The sequence below is a fragment of the Lissotriton vulgaris genome, chromosome 2_2 (assembly GCF_964263255.1).
Source record: "Lissotriton vulgaris chromosome 2_2, aLisVul1.2, whole genome shotgun sequence".
Taxonomy (NCBI): Eukaryota; Metazoa; Chordata; class Amphibia; order Caudata; family Salamandridae; genus Lissotriton; species Lissotriton vulgaris.
The window spans coordinates 132,667,620-132,692,582 of record NC_141688.1 but is presented as its reverse complement, the minus strand read 5'-3'; the positions used below and the strand labels follow the sequence as shown (position 1 = coordinate 132,692,582).

Sequence of the window (24,963 nt, the reverse complement as noted above, 5' to 3'; positions counted from 1 at the left end):
ATGTGGTGAATCTGAGCTCCCTGGTGCGGATGTGGTGAATCTGAGCTCCCTGGTGCGGATGAGGTGAATCTGAGCACGCTTGTGTGGATGAGGTGAATCTGCGCTCTCTGGTGCGAATGAGGTGAATCTGTGCTCCCTGGTGCGGATGAGGTGAATCTGAGCTCCCTGGTGTGGATGAGTTGAATCTGAGCTCCCTGGTGCGCATTAGGTGGATCTGAACTCCTTGGTGCGGATGAGGTGAATCTGAGCTCCCTGGTGCGGATGTGGTGAATCTGAGCTCCCTGGTGCGGATGAGGTGAATCTGAGCTCCCTTGTGCGGATGAGGTGAATCTGAGCTCCCTGGTGTGGATGAGTTGAATCTGAGCTCCCTGGTGCGCATTAGGTGGATCTGAACTCCTTGGTGCGGATGAGGTGAATCTGAGCTCCCTGGTGCAGATGTGGTGAATCTGAGCTCCCTGGTGCGGATGAGGTGAATCTGAGCTCCCTGGTGCGGATGTGGTGAATCTGAGCTCCCTGGTGCGGATGTGGTGAATCTGAGCTCCCTGGTGCGGATGTGGTGAATCTGAGCTCGCTTGTGTGGATGAGGTGAATCTGAGCTCCCTGGTGTGGATGAGGTGAATCTGCGCTCTCTGGTGCGGATGAGGTGAATCTGTGCTCCCTGGTGCGGATGAGGTAAATCTGTGCTCCCTGGTATGGATGAGGTGAGTCTGCGCTCTCTGGTGCGGATGAGGTGAATCTGAGCTCCCTTGTGCGGATGAGGTGAATCTGAGCTCCCTGGTGTGGATGAGTTGAATCTGAGCTCCCTGGTGCGCATTAGGTGGATCTGAACTCCTTGGTGCGGATGAGGTGAATCTGAGCTCCCTGGTGCGGATGAGGTGAATCTGAGCTCCCTGGTGCGGATGTGGTGAATCTGAGCTCCCTGGTGCGGATGTGGTGAATCTGAGCTCCCTGGTGCGGATGTGGTGAATCTGAGCTCCCTGGTGCGGATGAGGTGAATCTGAGCACGCTTGTGTGGATGAGGTGAATCTGCGCTCTCTGGTGCGGATGAGGTGAATCTGTGCTCCCTGGTGCGGATGAGGTGAATCTGAGCTCCCTTGTGTGGATGAGGTGAATCTGAGCTCCCTGATGTGGATGAGTTGAATCTGAGCTCCCTGGTGCGCATTAGGTGGATCTGAACTCCTTGGTGCGGATGAGGTGAATCTGCGCTCTCTGGTGCGGATGAGGTGAATCTGTGCTCCCTGGTGCGGATGAGGTGAATCTGAGCACGCTTGTGTGGATGAGGTGAATCTGCGCTCTCTGGTGCGGATGAGGTGAATCTGTGCTCCCTGGTGCGGATGAGGTGAATCTGAGCTCCCTTGTGCGGATGAGGTGAATCTGAGCTCCCTGGTGTGGATGAGTTGAATCTGAGATCCCTGGTGCGAATGAGGTGAATCTGAGCTCCCTCGTACAGCTGAGGTAAATCTGGCCTCCCTGGTACAGCTGAGGACATTGGGAGGGGGTGGGGTCCCTGGTGCAACCAATGAGAATCCTGGTACAGTTAAAGATCTTGCGTCCGTGGTGTATGTATTGTGAATCTTAGCTCTCTGGTACAGCGAAGGTGAATCGAGGCTCAGTTTAATTTGAGCTCCCTGGTGCAGCGGTGGTGAATTGACGTTTCCTGGTGCGGCTTCGCGGTGCATATTACACCAATCAAGATTCCTTAACACATCTCCGGTCCTATGCTAATTGAAGCTTTTTTTGCACAGCCGACCCAAATTGTATCCGGTTTGATCATCTCGCATGAACACCAGCTCTCTGGTTATGAGAATCCTGCTTTCCTTGGGCAGGTGATGTCCCACAGCTGCCCAGGGGCGCCCCACCGTGTGTGACACCTGCAGTCTACCTCGCCTTGGAGCCAGCAGCACTTGCATGCTGGGATGTTTGAGCCTCTGCTTCAGCTTGCTCTGATGAAACCCGCAGGACCCGGAATGCAAGTGTTGTTTGGTAGAAGGCCAGGACTTTCAGAAGGAGCCCCATGACGTGTCACAAGGCAGCTCTGCGGATGCGGCAGAAGCTGGGGGTGGCTCCCAGGGACAGCTGGCATGCCGGAGACCCTGACTTCTAATACGTTCAGTTAACGTTTACCACTCGTGATATTGTAACTTTTCATGTGTATATTTTCTAAGTGCTGAACTGTAGACTCGAGCGAAAATATGCTCTTTTCAGTAGTTCCCAATTGTATTACTGTTACACCAGGTGTCGCCTCACAACAAATGTCTCCACATTGTAGTACCATGAATAAAGTGTCAGTGTGAATCCCAGCCTGTTTTCCCCCTCCTCAACCCCTTGTATGTAACTACTAAACGTTTTAGTGAGCTTTTTGAGTATGTTTTCAGCTTGCTCATATTATATAGAAAATAGCTGTCTATCAAACGGGAAACCTATCCACCTTTAGGATTCTGAGCTGTGGGGTACTCTAACAACAAAGTTATTTACCTGTGATGTAAAAAAAAGAATGAATTCCAGGTGCCATTTTTAGGTCTTGCCCCAGACAGCACATGCTCTGCCTCTTGCGACGATCTATTGTTTCTGAAGACAAAACTCTTAAAAGGGGCTTCTGCCCCGCCCATTTCTAACATTTGTTGGCGTCATTGCCCATCGTATTTTCTTCTTTTTCATTGGTGAGCATGTGTCAGCACCTCTCGTCTTCACTTTGTCTCCGTGTGTTTTTGTTTTCATTCCTGGAGCATTGACCAAATACTGATTACATTCTTTATTAGTGTTCTTCTGCAGTGCTTGTGCTCGAGTTGTGGTACTTTTTTGTGTGCTTTTGCTTGCAAGACAACTTAAAACCATTAAAGTTGAAGCTCCCCATTCCCAGTATTTCCAAGGACTAAATACAAACAAATTTCAATAACAACATTTTGTGGCATATGACCAGTTTCTAAACATACTTTTTGGCCACCTGTTGCTTTTTGATGATGAAGCTGTAAGCATGTGCCCTTCGTTCAAGACTGTTGCCACAGAATGTGTTTTTTTGAATTAACGTTTGCTGCTGCGTCACAAACATATTTGTTGATGGCCTCTTTTATAATTGCGAGGTTGTTTTATGCATCATCAAACGTGGTTATTTCAAAATGTTTGTTTCATCTTTACCTTTGCTCCACCCCTAATTCACCCTTCCTTCTACCCAGCCCTGAATCTTAAAATCAGCCTTGCCTCACTTTACCTGTACCCACCCCAAATCTTGAAATCAAAATTACTTCCCTTTACCTCTGTACACCCCAAGCCCCCAAGTGACCCGCAGCTCCCTTTACCTCTACCCACTGCAAGCGACCCTCACCTTACTTTACATCTGTCCACCCATGAGACCTCGTCACCTTCACCTCCCTTTACCTCATTCTACCACAGAGACCTCAAGTCAACCTTACGCCCCTTTACCGCTACCCGCCCCTCAGCATTCAGGCCACCCACACCTTCCTCTACCTCTACCCACCACTCAGCCATCAAGTTACCCTCACCTCCCTTTAACTCAACCCCCCTAGGCTCTCCTCACCTTTACCCATCCTTAAACCCTAAAATCACTTTGTTTAAAAAGTAATATAAATAGTATGTTCTAAAAAAAAACTAAGTGTTAAAAAAAACCTGTGCAATAAAGATACAAATACCTGCATGGTAAAAGTCCTGCATTGTACCGTGGACTGCCAGATGATGTCTTCCACAGACTTCAGGTGGTCCAGAATCTGCGGCACGCCTTTTATTCGGTCTTCCTCAAGGACCCAGAGTCACTAAGCATCTTCACACCTTCACTGGTTTCCTGTTAGCACCAGGGTCTTGAATAGGAATCGTTTCCTGACTTTTCGAGCTCTACATCCGATTGGCCCAAGTTACTTGTGTAGCAGAATACAGTGTTACTGCCCTGCTAGGAACCTCTGATCCTCAAACAGGGCCTTAGCGAAGGTCCCTAGATTATTTGGGCTAAAACCGGTAGGCATTCGTTCTCCTTCATTGGTCCTTGTGAGATACACTTCCCCTGAATCTTCGACAGGAGATGTCTGAGCATGCTTTAATAAATATTTTAAAAAACATGATTTTTCACCCAGTCTTAACTAAATTGCTGACTGACTAATTCCGGTACACTCTTCGGGTTCAGGAAAGACAAGGGTCACCCTACTCACAAGGAACCAGGGTATAGTTTATATAGAAAAAGACAATGATACCCGTGGAAAAAATTGTAACAAGAACAATGGTACTGGTAATAATGGTATTCGTTAAACACAGTGGCAATAATTAAGGGTAAAGATGCACAAACTCAGAAGAAGAGCAAAAAAAGATCAAAGAGTAAAATGCAATATTGATTATATCAAAAATTAATATTACATTAGAAAGCGGTGTAAGGTGTCCCAAGTAAAATTAGAACCGTATACACAAGTGACAAGTTGTGACATACACCGAGGTTTCCTATTAACTAAAAATGAGCATCTAGTCAATATACAATAATTATTCACAGCTTCAGTAACAATGATGAAAGCCAAGTATATTGGTTAGTTTTACAAGCGTGTTCGCGGCGTTTCAACCTCACAAACCTCAGGTGATTCACGAGGACCCACACAAAAAATGCACAGAATTGGCTTTCTTTTTTAAAACAAAGATTGATAAAATTCTGGCATCCCTCCCCCGGCAAAGCGAGGTAGCCTCCTTGGGCGACAATTCCAGTTCTCAGTCAAGGATGCGATCAGCGGAGCTGGTCTCTCTTGGTCCTGTTACTGAGGAGGAAGTTCTTTCGGTTTTGAAGACCATGAAGAGCGGCTCTCCGAAAGACCCGGCGCCTATTAAATATCTTAAGCAGGTGGCACCCACCATCGGCGGCCCAGTGACGGATCTTATAAACTTGTCCCTCACTCAAGGGGTAGTACCCCCCAGTTGGAAAGGGGCGGTCGTCAAGGCTCTGTTGAAGAAGCCTAACCTGGACCCCGCCGACCTTGCTAACTTCAGGCCTATTTCCCTGCTGCCGGGTCTCAGTAAGGTGACTGAGAAGCTGGTGAACAGCCGCCTGTCGGACTTCCTGGAGGCTAACTCCCTCCTGGGCGATTCCCAATCGGGTTTTCGTCCAGGTCAGGGTACTGACACCGCCCTGCTGGCGGTCGTGGAGGGTGCTAGGAGCATTTTGGATTCGGGAGGATCAGTGGCAGTGATCCTCCTGGACCTTAGTGCTGCTTTCGACACCGTGGATCATCAGGTGCTTCTCCAACGGCTGTCGGGGGTGGGGGTCACTGGTTTGGCCCTCAAGTGGTTCGCCTCCTTCTTGGAAGGCCGCACATTTGAGGTGTGGGAAGGCCATGAATAATCATCTTCAATCCCTCTCCAGTGTGGTGTGCCACAGGGCTCTTCGTTGAGCCCTACTTTATTCAACGTGTATATGGAACCCCTGGAGAGTGTGGTACTGCCGCTGGGTATTAAGATCATCAGCTATGCTGATGATACCCAGCTGGTGGTAGGCCTTTCCCAGTCGGCTCACCATCCCGACCGGCTGCACTCGTGTCTGGATAAGATCTACACGTGGATGTGCAGCTCAGCACTAAAGCTTAACGGTTCCAAGACAGAACTGATGCTGCTGGGGAATTCTTCTTCATCCTTATCCCCCAGCAGCTGGCCTGACTGCCTGGGACCAGTACCCACCCCCAAGCAGGAGATCAAGAGCCTGGGGGTGTGGCTTGAGCAGGATCTTTCGTTTAAAACTCATGCTAAAAAAACAGCTGGCGTGTGTTTTGGCCTGCTCAGATCAGCTCGGAAGATTCTTCCTTTGCTTCCAGCAGCCACTAGGAGGCTTCTTGTTCAGGGGCTTATCATCTTGCGGCTGGACTTCAGCAATGCGTTGTTCCTGGGTGCACCAGAATCTACCCTGAACAAATTGCAGCAAGTGCAGAACGCGGCCGCCAGGCTCCTGACGGGTCTTCCCAGGCGTCAGTCTGCTCGACCTGCGTTGAAGGCGCTGCACTGGCTCCCTGTGAGGGACAGGGTGAAATTCAAGTCACTCTGTACCGCCCATAAAGTCCTGCAGGGGGTAGGCCCACCCATTCTGGGGGATATGGTTCAGCCCTATAAGGCCCCCCGCTCTCTCCGTTCCGATCATCAGCATCTGTTGCAGGTTGGGAGGGTGAGGAAGGCAAGAACCGGTGGCAGAAGGTTTTCGATAAATGTGGCCACTCTGTGGAATTCTCTTCCCCTGCATCTTCGCTCGGAAGCCAGTCTCTTGCGGTTCCGCAAACTTTTAAAAACTTTTTTGTTCTCCGCTTAACTTCTGTAGTAGTGTGGTAGTGTGGTAGTGCTACCCTCTGGTGAGCGCTGGGATGCCTATTGGTAACCAGGCGCTATACAAAACTCACTAATAATAATAATAATAACTATAGGAGGTCTCATCAGGACCTAAAAATGAGAGACACATGAAATAAGATAATTTAAGAAAGGAGGGGGAATCAGTGGTCTGGAAAAAATGAGAAGTTGCAAAAAAGGCAAATTGTAAATTTACACCATTACCTGAATCTATTATGGTATTCTATCAGAGTGGTGAGGTGCACACCCGTATAAAAAGTTACTCAAAAGGAGACTATAGGGAGGGTAATTACAAACATGAGGTTCACGCTTCGGAGCATCTGTGCGCTTTATGAATCCTACTGAGCATCATCATCATGTAAAGGCTGCGCAGTGAAGTTTGCTTCCCTTCAGGCAGGACACATACCTGCCACTTCCTTTAACACTCTCCTGCCTTCACCCTGGCACCCATAAATGTTTTGGGTGCACTGTCTGTGCTTTTATGCACTTCAGTATGTTTGGAGGGCAACTTCTTCTCCTTGACAGTTTCCCTCCTCCCTTCTGCCTACCCCACACCCTATACTTTACGTCTCACCTGAGACCGCAAATGTGCTGTCGCTTGCAAGACATTTTGTTTCCTCACAGGGGGCTTGGAGCCCATCCGTTGCTTAACATTGGTTGGCTTTATTGTCACTCTTATTTCCTTGCTTCTCTTTGGTCAACGAGTGCCGACTTCACTTCCTCTTTGTGTGTTTGTACCCAACCCTGGCTCATGACCCAAATACTGCTTCCCTTGCCCAGTGTCCGTCCACTGCTTGCCATTTTCAACTGTACTTTTTTTCCTTTTACTTGCACCCTCTTTCTCCCACCCTCTTCCTGCACTGTTGCTTGATCCTCCCTCCACCCTTCTAATACATTGTTGCATGTCCGGTATGGCTCTGCCCCATTCCAGTTGTTGCTTGCCCCATCCACCCCATTTCCTCATCCTTAGTTGCATGACCCCTTCTGTCCCACAAGGAAAAAAGCACCCAAAAGTTGCACCAACGGGTTTCAAGATGCTACAATGATGCAGTCAGCGCTGGATTGGCTTCCCTGGCATTGAGTTGGTGGGGTGGAGGTGGACACAAAACAGATGGGTGCTGGCCATCATGGCTTCAGATTACACCCCACACCTTAAGCCGCAACACTTTCGGCCCCAGCAGGGCCCTAGAGCACCCCCAGACCTATGGCAAGCGAGAACAAATTTGACATATGGACTGGAAGAGAGGAAGTTAACGCATTCTGCCTTGCCCGGGTGGTAGAAAGATGGCCTGGTGGCCACCTCCATGTCAAAACAACTCCCAAAGAAATCTAACTGTACTTGAACTTGCATTGTAAATTACTGCACTATTCGGTCGATGGGTCAAGGGGCAACCATGGAACTCTAACAGCCCTGGGCATTTCCGAAACCTAGAGATCCTGAAGAATTCATGGTAGTGTGGCTTGTGTGGATTCCAGCACATCTTCTTACTCAGAATGCCATGGAAACATCAAAGTAGGGGTCAAAAAGGGCTAAATTTCCCATGTTTATGTTAAGTCGGGTACTTCCATACAATTGCCAAAGACTTGCATCCCTCCATTCTGCACTGCACTCGTATGTGGGTGAACCTAATTAACCTTTTCACTGGTTCCTGTTCCAGGCAACATGCCCACTTACACTAGTTGGCCACTAGTGCAAGAAGTGTGGGGTTGCTTATTTATAGGATTTCTGTGGATCTCTGCCGACTCCTCACCTTTGGCTCACAGAAACGTGAAGAACATCAGATTTTAACCAGAATTTGACGTTTGCAGGGCATTCTGGGTAAGAAAAGTTAGTGAGATCTACTCAAGTCATACCACCATGGATTCCACTTGTTGTTTAGTTTTCAGAAGTGTCTGGATGTGGTAAGTTTTGTTGGGTGGTGGCCAGGCCTTTGCCACAGCTACCCACATCACCCGGAATGGGTCAGTTTGCAAGATGCAATCTTGTCGATTTCTTTTTGCGTTTTGGAGCTTTTCCTGTTGCTGATGATAGCCCCTACTACATAAGTGGAATCAAAGTTTAATTGGGAGAACAATGTGAACAGAGAATAGTCGTATATTGAATGTCAGAAAGAACACATTTTCCAAAATGTCCTCTAAATTACAGAGGAGTATCGGTAACTCTAGATTCCAAGTTTTATAAATACGCACTAATCCTAAACTCAATTTGGTGGACAGATTTGAAAAACGCATAGGTTTCCTCACCCATCTTCACTTTTCACCCATTTTTCATTTGTTAGATATAGGTGAAAACGTTGTTACCTAGTTACATTTTCTTTCCTACTTATTACCATGAATAGTTTCTTTGGGAAAACCATGAGTGTTCTGCACAAATGACCCATTTCTGAATTCTGAATTTTATCTGTTGTACCGAAATGTATATATGCTTCTAGGTTCACCCCTGGACTTAACTCCCATGTCTATGCAAACAGGAAGCAGGTGGGAACAACAGCAAATAGGAAAAATGAATTACCACTTACAGAAATACAAAAACGGTGGTAAAAAAATGTTTTGTTAGAAATGTCCGCTCCTTTGATCTTGGAAGAGTGTGATGTTAGCACAGCCAAACATTTGTTGATGTCATTTATAGAAACAAACAAACCTTCTTGCACAGTACTTTTCCCCCTAGACTTCCAATACAAACCCACAATTTTGCTTTGTTAGCTATGTTCTCAGTTTCTTCTAGAGGAATTAAAAAAACCTTGTTTCCATTAATATCTATAACATGGGTGGAATGAAGGACATACATTAGACTTGGATGTCTTCAGTGGGAAAGAAAATATGAACATTTGCAAACAAACTGCCACAAACATCAGAAAAGTGTTCAGCACTGGGGAGTGAGTTTACAGTGGATTTGTGGGTGGTATGGAAGCCTCAGCACTTAGGGGTTTTAAGCTCCGATATCCATGTACTTGACCTTTGCATTGTCCTAGAACAAGTGTGAATGTACATCTATTAGTACATATATTGCAAATAGTAGGTTTTATTGCGCTACATTTATTTTAGGCAGCATACATTTTTGTATCTGTTTATTTTAAAACATTCTAATCTTAGATATTGAGCACTGGTCATCTAACTTAGCAAATATTACTAGCTGATTGCTTGGGATAATGTCAGGTCTGATCGAGGAGTACAAGCAGTTGTCCTTCAGTAATCAACACTTAGTTCTCAATAGCTACGCATAGGTCACATAATTGGCTCCAATTTGCTGTTAAATATATTGTACGGTCTGTTAGTTGTAACCAGATGTATTTGCAAAGTTCGGATTTGCAGATGATAAAATAAAATGGGGCATCCTTTTAATGCTTCTAGAAGGTAGGTGGACTTACCTAAAGTGTTGGAGCTGTCGTACTTTGGAGCACAGTGAAGAGAGACGCTGTGTGATATTGGTGGTGGAAGGTGGCCAAATGCAGTGTAAAATCAGTAGTGAGTCTGCCATTTAGATATTTTTTGCAAACAGAGAAGAAAGATGTGGTTCCAGAGACCCTTCCATTAAATTTGTTGTGCAGTATTGGTACCTCAAAAGCCTGCAGTTCTGCAGCATGCATGCTGAAGAAATTAAACTGTGTAAAATCAGTGTTTTTCTTTGGCCTGAATCTGATAGAGCAGGGCCCAGATGGAGGGTAGATGGGACTGGAATCGATGTACTAATAGAGCAGAGGTTTTGAGGATGTGTAGTTGGAACAGCTAGGTCTTTAGTTTTTTTCTGAAGGCAAGTTGATCAAAGAATTGGATTGTAATAGGACTAGTTGCAGAGCTTTGGTTCAGTGATGGCGATCCTCCTCCCTTGCTTTGAGAACATTAGTCTTGCTGGGCCAGATGTCCTTGTCTGAGAAGTACCGCTAAAGCAAGAGCTGAGACCATGTGCATGAATTGTCTATGAGCTGTAGCCTTGAACCAGTGAGGGTATTTCAAGACAGGATATGATCAAAATGCGTCAACTTTCAGGTTAGCCTGGCTGCACTGTCATAAATAGTTTGCACCTCCTTGTTGGGCTCTGATAGGAGGTGTCTTTCTGTGGCTTTTGAAAGTGTGTACAATCTCAAAATTACAGACCACATGCTTAAGGTTGGCTAATCTTGATAAGTGTGTATTCTATTAAGGTTGAAAACACCAGCACCTGCTGTGTAGCCTCAGAGGAATTCTTATGACCTGTCTACCCATTTTTTAAATTTCCCTGTCAGGGTGAGTTTCTCATTTTTGCCATGATGTGACTCAAATTTACATACTGTTTTCAGCATTTGTTGTGTCAAGAACAAATCAATACTTTTTTCCAAATAATAAGCTCTCAGAAGATTGTGGTAGAAAAACTTTCCTGGGATGTATTGCTTCCCAAAAGAGGGAAAATAAGCCATGCAATGTAACCAAAATTAGCCGTAGTTCGAAGCAAGCTGTCAGCGGGCGGTTCGGGTCGGGACACCGGAAGTCCCTAATCTCCTCTCCACTGTTCGCGACGTATCGACACAAACGACCCAAACACGTAGGTGTTTGGGTCGTTTGTGTGGAGAGGATCTATCTATCTATCTATCTATCTATCTATCTATCTATCTATCTATCTATCTATCTATCTATCTATCTATCTATCTATCTATCTATCTATCTATCTATCTATCTATCTATCTATCTATCTATCTATCTATCTATCTATCTATCTATCTATCTATCTATCTATCTATCTATCCTAACAGCAGCCCTGCATAATGGTGGGTGGACTTGGCCAAAGGAGCACTCTCGATTCCAAAACACAATGAATGATATACAACATGTAAAGTATTGCTCATAGTACTATGAAGTAGCCTGGCAGCGCTGAAATGCACACCCCATCTGAAGGCTAGAGCTCTTGGCCTAACAGACCTCTTTCATCTCAGTTTGCATGCACAGATTACTAATAAGTCACAAACCAGCCCCACAGTGGTAATTCATAATGAGAAGTTAGCGAATCGGGCATGGGAGGCATATGGAGAGCAAAATACTTCATTACTAACGAGACAAAATACAGGTAAGAAATATTCACCAGACCAATAGAGACCTTCCCTCTCTGGACCAGACAGAATGTAATTGTAGCCACAAGCGTAGATTGATGCAAGGGGTTGCGGTTCGTGTTTCGGCCCACTGGAGCATCTAATCTTTGGGCCAACCTACCGCTAGGCTGCTAATGTCAAGGAGGTCCACAGGGCCGCTGCAAACTGTGCACGTTGTACTCTACAAGAACTCTGTAACATAACTTGCACATTTATACATCATATCTTAATATCACATCCTAACACAAGGATTCTGTCGCCGCCATTTACTACCACAGCAGAACTGAGTTCAGCGAAAGAACGTGCAGGCGTTTTATAGGAAATAACACTGGTATTTCAATAATGTTTTTGCTAATGTCAAAACAATCTAAGCACAACACAATTTAAGAAACCGAAATCTCGCTCCCGCTCCTTCCAAGGGAACGTTCCAAGAATCAGGAACTCACTGCTTCAAGATTTATGCAACAATCAATCATTCCCTCACTTCAAGAAGAAACTGAAACTTCTTCTCTTCAACAAATTTTGAAAACCCACACCCTTAGACCATCCAACTCTTTGTTGGCTAACACCCTGCAACCTCCAACTAAATCTGAGCAGCACTACCCCAGGGGAAACTGTGCAGCTACTCTCCTCACCTTCACAACATTCTTCCTAAGCTACTACAATATCTATTTCACTCATCTATGCTACTGGCCAAAAATTTCCTATTACACTGTTAATATGTATTTTATGTACTCCACCTGTAATTCTTACACTTGCTGCTATGCTAAATCTGTAATGCACTATATATTTACCGTACCTACCTCAAGTATCGTTGTATATAAATCCACAGTCCTGTTATGCCTTAGTTCCCACAACAAACGGGTACGGACCACAGCGAGTGCGGTTTATTGCATAGATGTCAGCTTTTTTAAAAACAGCAAGTGCTGAGCATTACGATGCGTTTCGACTGTGAAACACTGTCTTGATCACATGACGTACCAGAGGCCAATCAGCAATAAATAGTTGTGACAGTGATGAAACAAGCCCGCCCTTTCTAAAAGCATAAAGCTAAAAGAAATACTGCAACAATCCAATTTCATTCACAATGACAATCAGTCTGATTGTTGCAATGGGCAGCATTGGGAGCATAATACAGTGAAAAAAGTGCTAGTGCTAAAATATATAAATCTGATCCGCAAAAACCATAACTGCTCATGACCTCTGAGAAATGCCGTAAGATGCTATGTATATTTAAATAAAAGGTGATAAAGTGCAAGTGCAATATTAATATCCTGTTCAATCAATGTTAGTGCAAAAAATGAGCATAGCTCCGGAACCATTGAATGTGGTTTCATGGGTACATCCGATTGCTTGTAACTTAATATTGAAATGTCAAAATATATATATATATATATATATATATATATATATATATATATATATATATATATATATATATTCACCGAAAAAAACATAGGTTTCACACCAGTTATAGTTAGCTGGAAATTTTACTGACACAAAACCATTGAAATTCCCACGTTATATATAGTTAGTTGGACTCACTATAACTTGCGCGCCTGCAATGCACTGCTGATGACGTCACATATTACATCACTCATGACATGGTCAGTGACATCACCTCTAAGCACTTTAAATTATTATTTTACTGTTTCACTGGGTTTTCACCATGGTACGCTCCCCCCGCGCACATCTAAAAAAAAAACTAGAGGGTCAGGGGGGTCTACTCTGACCCCTTTTGGTCATTTCCCCCTTTGTTTTTGCCACCTCTTGTGTCTCCATCCTACCGAGACACAAGATGGCGGCCGCTCCGGACTGTTTGGAATGTTGACACACCCGAGAGCCAATCAGCTTTCTGCGCGCGAACTCGCGTAGCGCGCCTGCCGGGGCGCGCCTGCCGGGGCGCGCCTATAGATGTATATATTTTTTTGAACCTAAATTACTCAAAATCCACTGGAGCACATATCTTGAGACATAGCAAAGGCACATGGGGCTACCAGTCCCTACAATTTTGCCAAGTTTGGTGGAAATCCATTCAGCCGTTCGGGCTAAAAGTGAGTTCAACCGCCCTATGGAAATTAACATGGGGAAAACACGTTTTGGGACCCCCCTTTTATCTCTGCCCCTGCTTGACCAATCCCCCCCAAACTTTCAGGGAAGGAGCGGAGCGCCGCGAGGCAAATTTGAGGACATTTTCAGGCAGATTCCTTACCCGGCGCCAAGTTATTCCCAATAGAATGTTGCGAATTCCCTATACAAAATAATCCTAACGATAACTACCTACTGGTGACTGCCAGTAGGTAATATATATATATATATATATATCGTAGCAATTCCTGTTTCCTCGGCAATTCCACACCAAATAGAAAAAAGGACCCCAAAGCAGCAGATAAGTTCTCAGTGGGAAGATTTATTTGCTCTCAAAAAATGGTATTCCAGGCATGACGCGTTTCGGTTAACCAGTAACCTTGATCACATAGCGACACTGCAGCTTGTTACATTCTTAAATACTCATTTTTTCAAACATTTCAGTCATGTGATGACAAACAGTGAAAAAATACTTCTGTTGACGCTATGTCCTTATATATCAATAGCGACCAGCTTAAACATTGGTTAGGTTCTGGTTTATGATGTTGTATACATATTACTGCATAAATGCATTATATAACAATGTGCAACATTGCGCAATAAATAACTACAAAATATATGTATGCATAGAGACTTAATTCTTGTTTTCATTATCTTTGCATCATTATATTTAAGCGCAGTATTCCTTTGTATATAATAATAATAACAGCATGAATGCCTAAAATTAGTAAGTGCAATATGACGCATAGGTTATGTAAACATCTCATATTAAAAACTTTATAAAAATATTCAATATGGAGTTAAAAAATATCGGCATGAATGCCTATAAAACCAATATGTGCAAAATTACGCTTTTTAGTGCAAATCATGTTTCTGTGCAATTACTGCAGCTGATTAAATTGGTAACTAACAAATCATTTTTATCAGAACCGTATTCTCAATGTAAACTGTAATAATCATTTCCTATGAGCTAAAATTGGGTTACATGGTATTAAAAATCCAAACCTGGATATTCAAAAACCACCCCCCCCTAAAAGCTCATAAGATATTAAAACTCATTGAGTCAACAGAAAGTGCATAGTGCTGTGCAAAATGGAAAAATAAGTGAATTTTTAAAATTAGAAATTAGAGGCTAATTAATGACATTTTTTTACACAATATTTTTAAAACGATTTCAGGGTAAGTTATGATTCCTATTTTATTCGAGATCTACTACAGAAACGTATGCATGTCCTCGGTGGTGTTTAATCCATTGGGAGACTTGCTGTTAAGGTTTAGTATGTATTTAGTCTCCAGCTGCCTTAACAGGTTCTCTCTATCCCCACCTCTTTTCGGAGTTGGTACTGCTTCAATAACATAGTAAGATAGACACTTAATGTTTTTGTCATGTCTCGCCTTAAAGTGTCTAGCTACCGGGTAGGTGGGGTCGCTGTTGATGATTGCGCTAATATGTTGTAATATTCTCACGTGCACCGGCTTTATGGTGCTGCCCACGTACCTGAGGCTGCAGGTGCACGTGAGAATATACACAGCGAATTCTGTACGGCAGTCATAGTTCCCCTTTATTTTTAGCTCGTTCTTACTAAAGGGTGTGCTGTATTTGCTGGTATTTACACCAAAGGTACATGCTCGACATGTGGAGCATTTAAAGAATCCTTGTTTGACTGGCATCCAAGTGGGAGAAGCTGCCCATGCCCCTAGTGGTTGTTTCAGCTGAACAGCCATGTTCTTACATCTCCTGAAGGTCACCTGTGGTTTATTAGGGAGATCTTCTTTCAGGATGCTGCCTGTCAGCACAATTGGCCAATTTTTTGTTTAATATGGCTCTTATTTTGCGCTCTTGCCTGCTGAATGTAGTTATTAATCTCGGCGCATATATATATATATCTCTCTCCGCAAAAGGATCCCTTAGTCAGCGTGCTCTAGCAGTGGGTGCTTGGCATGGAAGCCGGGGCCTGGCCTCAGTTTTCAATTTCAAAACGAAGAATTGCACAGCACTCCGAAGTGAAGATATATTAATTCATTTATTTCAAACTAACCCAACCAACGCGTTTCAGCGTTCTGAGAAGGCTGAAACGCGTTGGCAATTCTTCGTTTTGAAATATATATATAATATATATATACACACACTGTATCTACCTCAAATGTTATCCTGCATACCATTATGTGTTTCTCTTTACTCCACATGGGAACCGTTGTACTTGATGCCGTGCTAATTCTGCAAAGCACCATTTACACTTGTACTATATCTTCTTTAAAACTGTCTCATCTTTATATCCTGATGTCTATCATTTATTTTGTGTACATATTGTCACTATGTATCTATACTTATTCCAAATGTAACTCATGCAGTTGCTGTTGTGAAAATGTTCTGAAGCGCCTGGATACCTTCCAGTCAAGTTCGCACTATACAAAACTCAATAAATAAATTCATTAATAAAGGTTGCCCCCTGGTCTCCAGCAGAAGGATATGAATGCCCAGTTGAAGTATTTAATAATATGAGAATACAAACAGTCAATATCTTTTTTTGCAAGATTAGTCGTTTTCCATTTTTCTTTAGCCTAGTGTGTTTTGCATTTATTTCCCTCTTCCCAGTTTCAAAGTAATATTTAGAGTTGTTTCAGAAATGTCTTCCCCTCTGTAGAGCCCTTTGTAGCAATGATAAGATTATGAATCTCTGCATTATTTCATGCCAGCAGGCAGAATGTGTGAGTGTTGTTCCAGCAGCCACCAGTAACAGATTATCTTGCATGTCTTCCTAGAGGGGAGTTGAAGTATACTCAAGAGGCACTGCTTAGCTGACATTTCAGTATTTGCAATCTCTGCTCTTATTGTTTCAACCAGTAGGTACCTAGCGGCGGGCAGTCACCAGGCAGTCTGACCCCTGCTTATAAAGTATTAATATGCTTACATCTTCTAGCATGCATACATGCCCCTTCAGTTTTATAGTCCTCTGTAAGGCTATCTTTCTTTCTGTGGTTAAAAGGGCACCTCACTTCATAGGACATGCCGTTATTTGCACCCTTAAAAACTTTATAATGGTGGTTGCTAGATAAGCCATAAATGTATGCTTTCTGAGTATTAAAGAAATGTATCCTATTTTATGGGCGTTAGACAAAGTGCATGACTTGCATCACGCGCAGTGCATATTTCTAGCCCACCTACAATAGATCTGTCTGTTCAGAACTCAGCAGAAGAGGGAAATTGTCACAAATCTTATTTTCTGCAACTGTCCTACATTGAGATCCCAGAAAAGCTAAGTTTTGGCTGTTAACATGAGGTAAAGGTCCGGTTACTGATAAGTCTTGGTAAATCGCATAATTATTTATGTGAAATGTTGTAAAATTCAATGTGAATTTCCTGAAATTACGTTTTCAGTGGCGAAATGTGATTTACAGTATCTTGGTCAGTTTTGTTTAGCGGAGATACAGGCAGGAGGAGACTGGTTCAAGTAGATCCTATCTTTTGGACATGTTCTACTCAAACCAGTCTCCTGTTGGACAGTGTTACCCAATGCAAAAATCATTGGAAGATCTTGTCTGTGTCTAGAAATGTTTAGGCCGCAGTTCTAGCGTGATGGCCTTGTTTACTTTTCCCATTCAATAGAAAACATGTGCTACAGTGAATAAATCTGCCATTTGTTTTAGACTCTCAAAAGCCCTATGTCCAGATTAGAGGGATTAAGATCCTAGGCCCAGAAATCTGCTAAAAAATATATTTTATACAACCAACAGCTATCATCCAAGCAGGGGCGGCCTTAGGCATATGCAAGCTGTGCACCTGCACAGGGCCACCAAATCCCAGGGGCCACCACACTAATATAAAAATCCTCTGAGGATGGATACATATTTGTGTGGTGGCCCCGGCAAGGATTTGGTGGCCTCTGGCTCTGTTTCACTTCCAAACACCCTGACCCCCCTCTTCACTGGCCTCTGTGCTACGCCCCGCCCGGACCCCTTCTTCCGGGGCCCCCTACTTACGCTCCCTGCCCAGGGCCACCATGAGCATAGAGCCGCCCCTGATCCAAGCTACACCTGTAGTTCCCACCCACAGAAAGTGATGGTTTTAGAGAACCAAAGACAGAGTCCACAAATCAGTGGCATCCAGTTAACAGAGCTAGAGTGCCTTTGTGGTTTGTAACTGGGGATGAGGGGGAATAATAAACCCTTGAATGGAAAACCACTTACTGCTCTAACTTGTGTTTGTTGAAAATCACAAATAGGACACAGGGTTCAGAGAATTGGCTAGCAACAACTAAAGACCCTCAGAAGCCAAAACTTAGGGGGACCCTATCACATGATTAGATTGTCATTGAGACATTTTTTGTTTTGGGGGCACACACAGGATCTGGGACACCTCTGGACCCATTGAGTTCCATATGCAACTAGAGAACTGGGATTCAGAGGTTTCAGCCCAAAAGGAAGGAAAACACCATGAGACCCACAAGGTGCAGCCAAGTTCCAGGCAAACTAACATGGCCTCACCTTATGTTGGGATGGCACCTTATTGTCTTGCATGTCCTGTGTTCTTGCAAAAGATACCAGTGATGCTTCAGGTAACCGCCATGCACTCCTTATGTTAATACAAACATGCTACATGGCCCCATACACTAGCAGGGAGGGGCAATAGAGGATTCCCCTCTTGGGGAGTTGTCAGAACTACACATGGAGAGATAGACTTCTGGGTGGCTGACAGTCAAAGTGTCATGTGCCCCTATTTAGAATCTCAGTTTCATTACAGCCTGAAGTTGGCAATGCCCATGGGTGAGGGCACAGTTTGGGTGTACATCCCTTTTATACCACAACACTCGGGGTGGATCTTGACACAAAATAAAGATATAATTGTGGATGAAAAAGTAATTTAAGGAAAAGACCCCACAAATGATAAATCACCTCGTAGTCGGGCTGAAATTCTCAGCATATATGATCATCCCTATCTATTGGGCAAAGGGACTCCCTAATCCTGTCCACTGAAGCCCTGGAAGCATCTCCACTTATTGGCCACTGTAGCTTTTGTGAATGCATCTTTAATGCTTGAATGTTTACTTGAGAAACCTATCGGAGGGATGTTGCTTTTTATCAGGTAATTCCTGGTGATACAAATATATTGGTCAAATTAAATTGAGAAAACAATAACATTGCTTCAAGAAATCTGAAAGGTACAGGGAAGTAATAAGAATCACAGTGTAGTTAAAGGTACTACATGAGGGAAGAGTTATTGGTAAAGAGTAACGTAAAGTGAAAGTGTAAAAGGGGATTAAATAATCACCCACGTAAATAAAACAATGATTATATTAATCGGGAAGAGTAAATGTAAGTATTACTGCTAACAGGACGAAAAGGGAAACACCTATATTTTAAGCTTGAAGAACAGAGTGGTTTATGGTGGTTTCCCTGTAAATGTATTAAAATAAAAAAGAAAATGTGAGATTTACCTCATATTTCCTGACAAAGGAACCTCAAGATAAATGCAAAAATAATGTGATGAACTGGAGTCCTGTGTGAAATACTCTGAGATTAAACCCCCAATAGTAAACTTAAAGTGATGAACCCACCCGAAAAAACATGGAACTTCTTTTAGTTGTATTGACTAGATAAAATCCTTCACACCATTTGGTTGAAAAATGCTGACAAATGACCGTCCTTCAGCCAGAGTAAGTCGAAAGTGCAGACATACCCTGCTCCCAATGGGAGTTCAATCTTCAGAGCCCTGAAGAAGATTGCCATATTTGGGTCAGAGGACAGAGTATTTCAGGTGGAGGTGAAACCAGGCTATGTTTGAGAACTCAAGAACATCCATGACTATTGGAAAGAATTGCATTGGGTTGTGATATGATTGGCGTCGGTACGGTTGCTGCAGAGATGCTCCAGGGATCTTTGAGCCTCTTTGCCTGTAGTAGCGACAGTGCTGAGCATGCGACTCTGGGTGGTAGATTATTTACAGCTCGGTTTTATTTAGCCCTCTGGAGGGCTATTGCTGAACTTAAGCTCGGGTATCAACCGCTCGCAGAGCTAGTCCTACTAAATGTACACACTGCACGTGTAAGAGCAGACCACAGTCGTCGCCACTTGTGATAACGTCACTTGCCAGAAGTGTATGCATCCAGCAATACATAACTCTACTGTGTAAAAATTTGCAAATTAGTAACTAGAGTCCAATTTGTGACCACGTGTTTTTATAACTAAATGTGCCAGCTATAATGAGCTATCCGTTTTGAGACAACTAGGCCTTTGCACCTTTAACCCACTCATAGGTGCAAGGCCCTTGGGGTTCAGCTCTGTCGGATCACTGAGTTGTGGAAAAGCAGGGTTTCCAGTGCTCCTCACCCTGGTCCTTCTTTCCCTTTCACAGGAACATAAGGAAGCGGGCAACAATCTATAAGGGAATATGCAAGACAGTAGATCCAGGTAAGGATCGTCGTTTGCCATTTACTTACTTTTAAGAGCACTCACTGTTTTTTGATTCCTGTGTTGTGATCAAACATTTATCGCGCCCAACTTTGTAAGAGACCTTTATTGCTTCTAAATACCTCAAAGCTGATTGTCAAAGTTTATATGCTTATTTTACGTATTTAAAACCACTTTTCTATTCTCAAGATGCCATTTTACAGTTGTTTAAAGATTTACCCACACACAGTATTACCGCATGGTATTAAATTGGCTCCCATGTTCAGTTGATGTTGCAGAGGAGAAGTGCCTTGAAACTTTGGGAATACTCACAAACTTAGTTTTATGTGGGTGTTGAAAAAGATTTTTTTCAAATTAACACAAAAAAAGAGAGAGGAGATTTAGAGAACTGCAACTGTTCACTCCCCATTCATATATCAGACAGTCACAGAAACCCCTGGGTCTAGAGAAGGGTCAGATTAACCTAGCTGTACAGGAATGTTCCTTTAGGACGAATTCGTCCTAAAGAAGGAGCATTCCTGTTCAGCTAGGTTTTTATGACCCTTCTCAAGACCCTGTTTAAAGTTTTTTCAACCCATTTCCACCCTAGAAAGGTTTGTCAATGTACTCCTGTCAATGGCGTGGATGAGTCCCTGTCCACGGTGGGAATGGTAAGCAAACATCCACCAAATTGGCTATAGTGCAGAGAAAGGGAATTTTCCATGTGGAAAAATGTTTTTCCTGTGAAGTAAAAAAAAACTTAGCATGGGCAACTGCGCTGCTGAGAGACCTTATTCCCTGTTGAACTCTTTGAAAAACTATGCATATTGAAATGCCTTTGCTTGAAGAGCAATTGGAATTGAAGAAGTTTACCCAGGAATAAACTCCTTGAAGCTAGACGGTCGTAACATTCCTGGAGTACTCTTGAAAACCTTTCTGAATTCTAAAAACATTGGTCTGCGGGCCTGATTGTTCACAACGCTCCCTCCCTCTGTCCTCTGAGTAAAACTATATTCCTAGAATGATTGTGTTACACTACGTCGTTAAACATTGGAGGCCAACAGGTCTCGCTGGGAGACCTATTGGCTCTGCTAATATTTTCAAGCATGCCGCCGTGCCATATTGTAGGCGCGCGCCTACGTTCAACACATATGTGTGCCTACAAATGGACACAGGCTTTGTCTTTGTTATTTACTGATCTTAGATGAATCTATAACTAAAATAAAAAGATCTTTTTTAAAAACCTAGAGGAAAATCCTTATAAAACAACAAAAAACAAATGGGCTCGACCTAAAAATATGACGTTACTATATAACCCCGTTTATGCCATGAATCCCAGCAGAGCATGCTTTTATGACCAACTATGTCTCTGCTCATAGGCAAAGATTTTGACAAAACCGAGATGCTGGGAACGTTTGCTTGTTATGTGCTAATCCTGAGCCAATACATATTTTTTTTTATGTCTAGTGAGGTTTATATTCGTGTGGTGAAGCGTAACTCCTGTTCTATTTTACCTGAAAACCAAAACAGGAGAACACCACTGTCTCTGGGGCCGGAGGTGGTCAGAAAATGGCCAGGATGTATTAATTTCAGCCTGGAGCACGGGCTTTCTAAAAGGGATCAAATCAGGTGGTGTTGCAGCTTCCGATCAGTTTAAGGAAACCACTAACACAATTAAACACCATTGCCACCGTCACAATATAGGTGGCAAACCAGGCCGAACCTGAAGCCTGGCTCTGGCTCAGCTCAAGGTCCTGTCGAACCTCGAGCCCATTACGAGCCGAGCTTTCATCTGGCTCCCTCCACATACTCTGTATGTGGGTTAGGACCAGTGCTCCCGACTTTGGACCCGAGGAACGGGGTTCAAGTCTCGGCATCTGCTCATCATCCTGTGATTCTGGGCTAATCACTTTGTTTCCCCATCCCTATTAACAATGAATGGTGACCTTGTGTAATCTAACGGGTACTTAAGTAAGGCGCTCCAATACCTCCGGGTCTTAGAAAAAAGACTGCCGAACGCTGCACGGAAGGGTAAGCACAAAGCTTTAACGTAAGGACTGTTACTCTATATTAATAAGAGCCATTATAGTGTTTACATCACAATTGTCTTGCCGCTTAGTTCACTGAAGGTTCGTGTTTAATAATTAGCGTTTTTACTAAAGTACTTCTCAGAGCAGTGTAGTGCTATAATGTGCCATATTTAATTCAAAGATTCTACATGGTAAAGAAAAAACTAGTTTTAATATTGAATAGACTTTATCATGTTTTGTGTGATATTTGGTCTATGCTTTACATAGCAAACATTTTCTAAAATCCGATCCAGACCCCTGGCTCAGCTCTGGATCGCCTCTCCCCGTTGACTCTTCGGCTCTTCTACCTCGACATTACCATCGTCATATCTACCATTCCCATTATGACCACCACACGGCACTGTGCATTCCTATTGCTTGCATGCCTTACCACAAGAAAGCCAAACCTATTGGCTTGGCTCGTGCTTCCTTAAAGTATGTCACTGTTCTCTCCACTTGTTTTCTTCTCAAGGGCCTGTCCTCAAGATGTTTACATTACTGCTACGGAGTTGTGTTCATGTATATTTTGCACGAGTTCGTCCTGGTTGAATTTTAAGGCTTTCATCTCTATTTTTAAAATGTTTTCAGTGGAATTTACTTTGCAACATTACATTTATGGCTCTAGCCCTGACTCTTTACACTAAGATTATCAAGCTGTTAAAAATTAAGTACTATAAAAAGAGACAATTATGCTAAACGAGCAATTTGGAACCCAAAACTTATGAGACTGCCTCAATGCACATGAAAATGATAAACGTGAACAATATTGAGATGCTGGAACCTTGGCACAGCAAACAAAGCTTTCATTTGTATGCCTTGGGGATTATCGAGTCTTGTGTCATTGAAGATAGTGAGAAAATGCATGCAGTATTTCCTTTTCATAATGTAATGTATGTGCTGTATTTATTAGCACGGATGTCTGAGGGCATCAGCGTGCTGTACAATGATGTATGAGATAAAGTATCCCCTGCTGTACATTGTAAGAGCACCGTAAGCCACCGAGGAGCTCCATGGCCAGATACAGGCACTGGGCCAAAGACAGAGTGCTTTCATAAGCCCGCAGTACTCCTGAGTGAATTGCAGCATATTTTTTCAAAGTCCGTTTGGCGTGCACAATATTCTGTACATCAAGTGTGGGATTCCAATCCTCGATAGTGTTTTACATTTGCCAAAGCCAGGCATGTGTAGGTGATCCAATCCTGGGGCTTTTCGTTCAGGGACTATTCGTTTTGTTACTTGTAAAAGCAGGACTGCACTTCCCTGAAAACAAGGGATAATGGCCAGAGATGTTTTTGACTTCTAAATCTGTCTTCGAAAGCATGGAATATAACCTATTATAACACTTTTAAAAAGTATTACTACACAAGCATCTCTGTGCTCTGGAGTTGTACTAGTCTCTAAATAAGTAGAGGAATCGTATTTTAGTTGTTCTGTGGCACTCCCTACCTTTGGATAGGGACCCCCCACCCACAGTTTAAGAAACACTGTTCTGTAGATTTCACCCAGAACTGACAGAAGCCCAAACTACAAAAGCATTTCTGAGCAACTGAGTAATAATAAGTGGAGGTGTTCTGGGGGCTAGATCAGCCCATTCTCTAGCCGCACAGTGAAAACATCTTCAACTCGCATATGGAGTGCATGCAGGAGAACAAACCCTTGGAGGTCATGGTTATCCAACCTGGAATATTATGTGATGTCCAACCAGGAGGGATAGAAGTCCAACTATTGGATGTACTGTTAAGCCACCAGTAAGTACTATAATTCTACAAGTCTTGGGCATCGCTACTCGTTTGTAAAAGATTTTCTGATGGATAATTCACCTTAGAATACTCTTCAGGCGCCAGAATCCCCATTAACTCTGTACCGCATCAGAAGTGACAGAGCTGAGCCTTATATACGGGACCCCCATGCGCAATGAAAACAGTTCTTCTACTTCTGAAACCGATCCAGAGCTCTGTTCCCAGTTTTGTTGTCTCCTGAAAACAGAATGAAATCCAGTGTGCTAGGAAAGAATGTCCCCCTCCTAAAACCACAGCTTTCAAACCATGGAGCAACTGAAGAAAGTAGATGTAGGTCATTGACCAACGCAAGGTGTTAGTCTAGTGCTTGGGACTTGACTCAGTTGTGTGACAGGTGCACCTTCATGCTCAGGGAGGCAGTTGGGACTCGAAACTAAGTCGTACGTCGCTGAACACAAGAAGTAGTCACAGGTCTCGCCTAAGAACCGCTTCCACTCCAAATCGAGGGCACAAAATCAATCCTGAAGATGCTCCCATGAGAGGTCAACTACACAGTTGAGTTCTCTGGAAAGGTAAAATCGAAGTCGTAACGCAAGCACAAGAAAGCACCTCCTGCCAACCTCTGTCCAATGGGAGGGTGTCACAATGTCAGTTGGTCTTTTTCCGCATCAGACCCGATTCCACAGTTGGTCCCCGTTTCCTGAATTTTCTGGGCCTTCAGTGACGCCACAGCAAATTGAAATCTTGAAGTAGTCCATGCTGAAGGTATTTTTATTTAGAAGGTTTTATATAGCGCTAGCTCCACCCGAGGGTATCTGAGCGCTTTACATCAGCAGTGGAAGTACACAATAACAAACAATCATGGCAGTTGAACGAAACGGGCTATACAGGCAGGTCAAACAAAAATAAAAATTCAGTGAGTAATTTAGGATACATAGTGAGTAGAAGTACATATAGGATGAAACGGAGAAGCAAATTGCAAGAACCAGAATTTTGTTATAAATAGTAATTTAACAGTATGCCAAGGAGGATTCAGAGGACATAATAGGTAGTGGGGGGTGGTAAAGTGAAGGGGAGGGAGGTGAGGGAGGAATCAAAAAGAGAGGGTGGGTGAGTGATGGGGGAAGGCGGAGTAGCCTAAGGAGGGAGGAGGAGAGGTAGTCAGAAAGGAGATCAGAGATTTAGTTTCCCCAACATATAGTGAGAAAATGAATTTTAAGGTCTCTTTTGAAGCTGGAATAGGAGGGGTTGCATCGAAGCTCTTTGGGTAGGGCATTCCAAAGGGTTGGGCCCTTGCCAGAGAAGGAG

At 43.5% G+C, this 24,963-nt stretch overlaps 1 long non-coding RNA gene across 1 annotated transcript in view; it reads left to right on the top strand.

Annotated features, from left to right (window-relative positions):
• The window catches only part of LOC147729152 (uncharacterized), a 552,739-nt gene that overhangs the window by 136,991 nt on the left and 390,785 nt on the right, over nt 1-24,963 (top strand). The window contains exon 2 of the long non-coding RNA XR_015309185.1: nt 19,813-19,868. This is a non-coding gene — a long non-coding RNA (uncharacterized LOC147729152). The remainder of the gene's footprint in view (nt 1-19,812; nt 19,869-24,963) is intronic.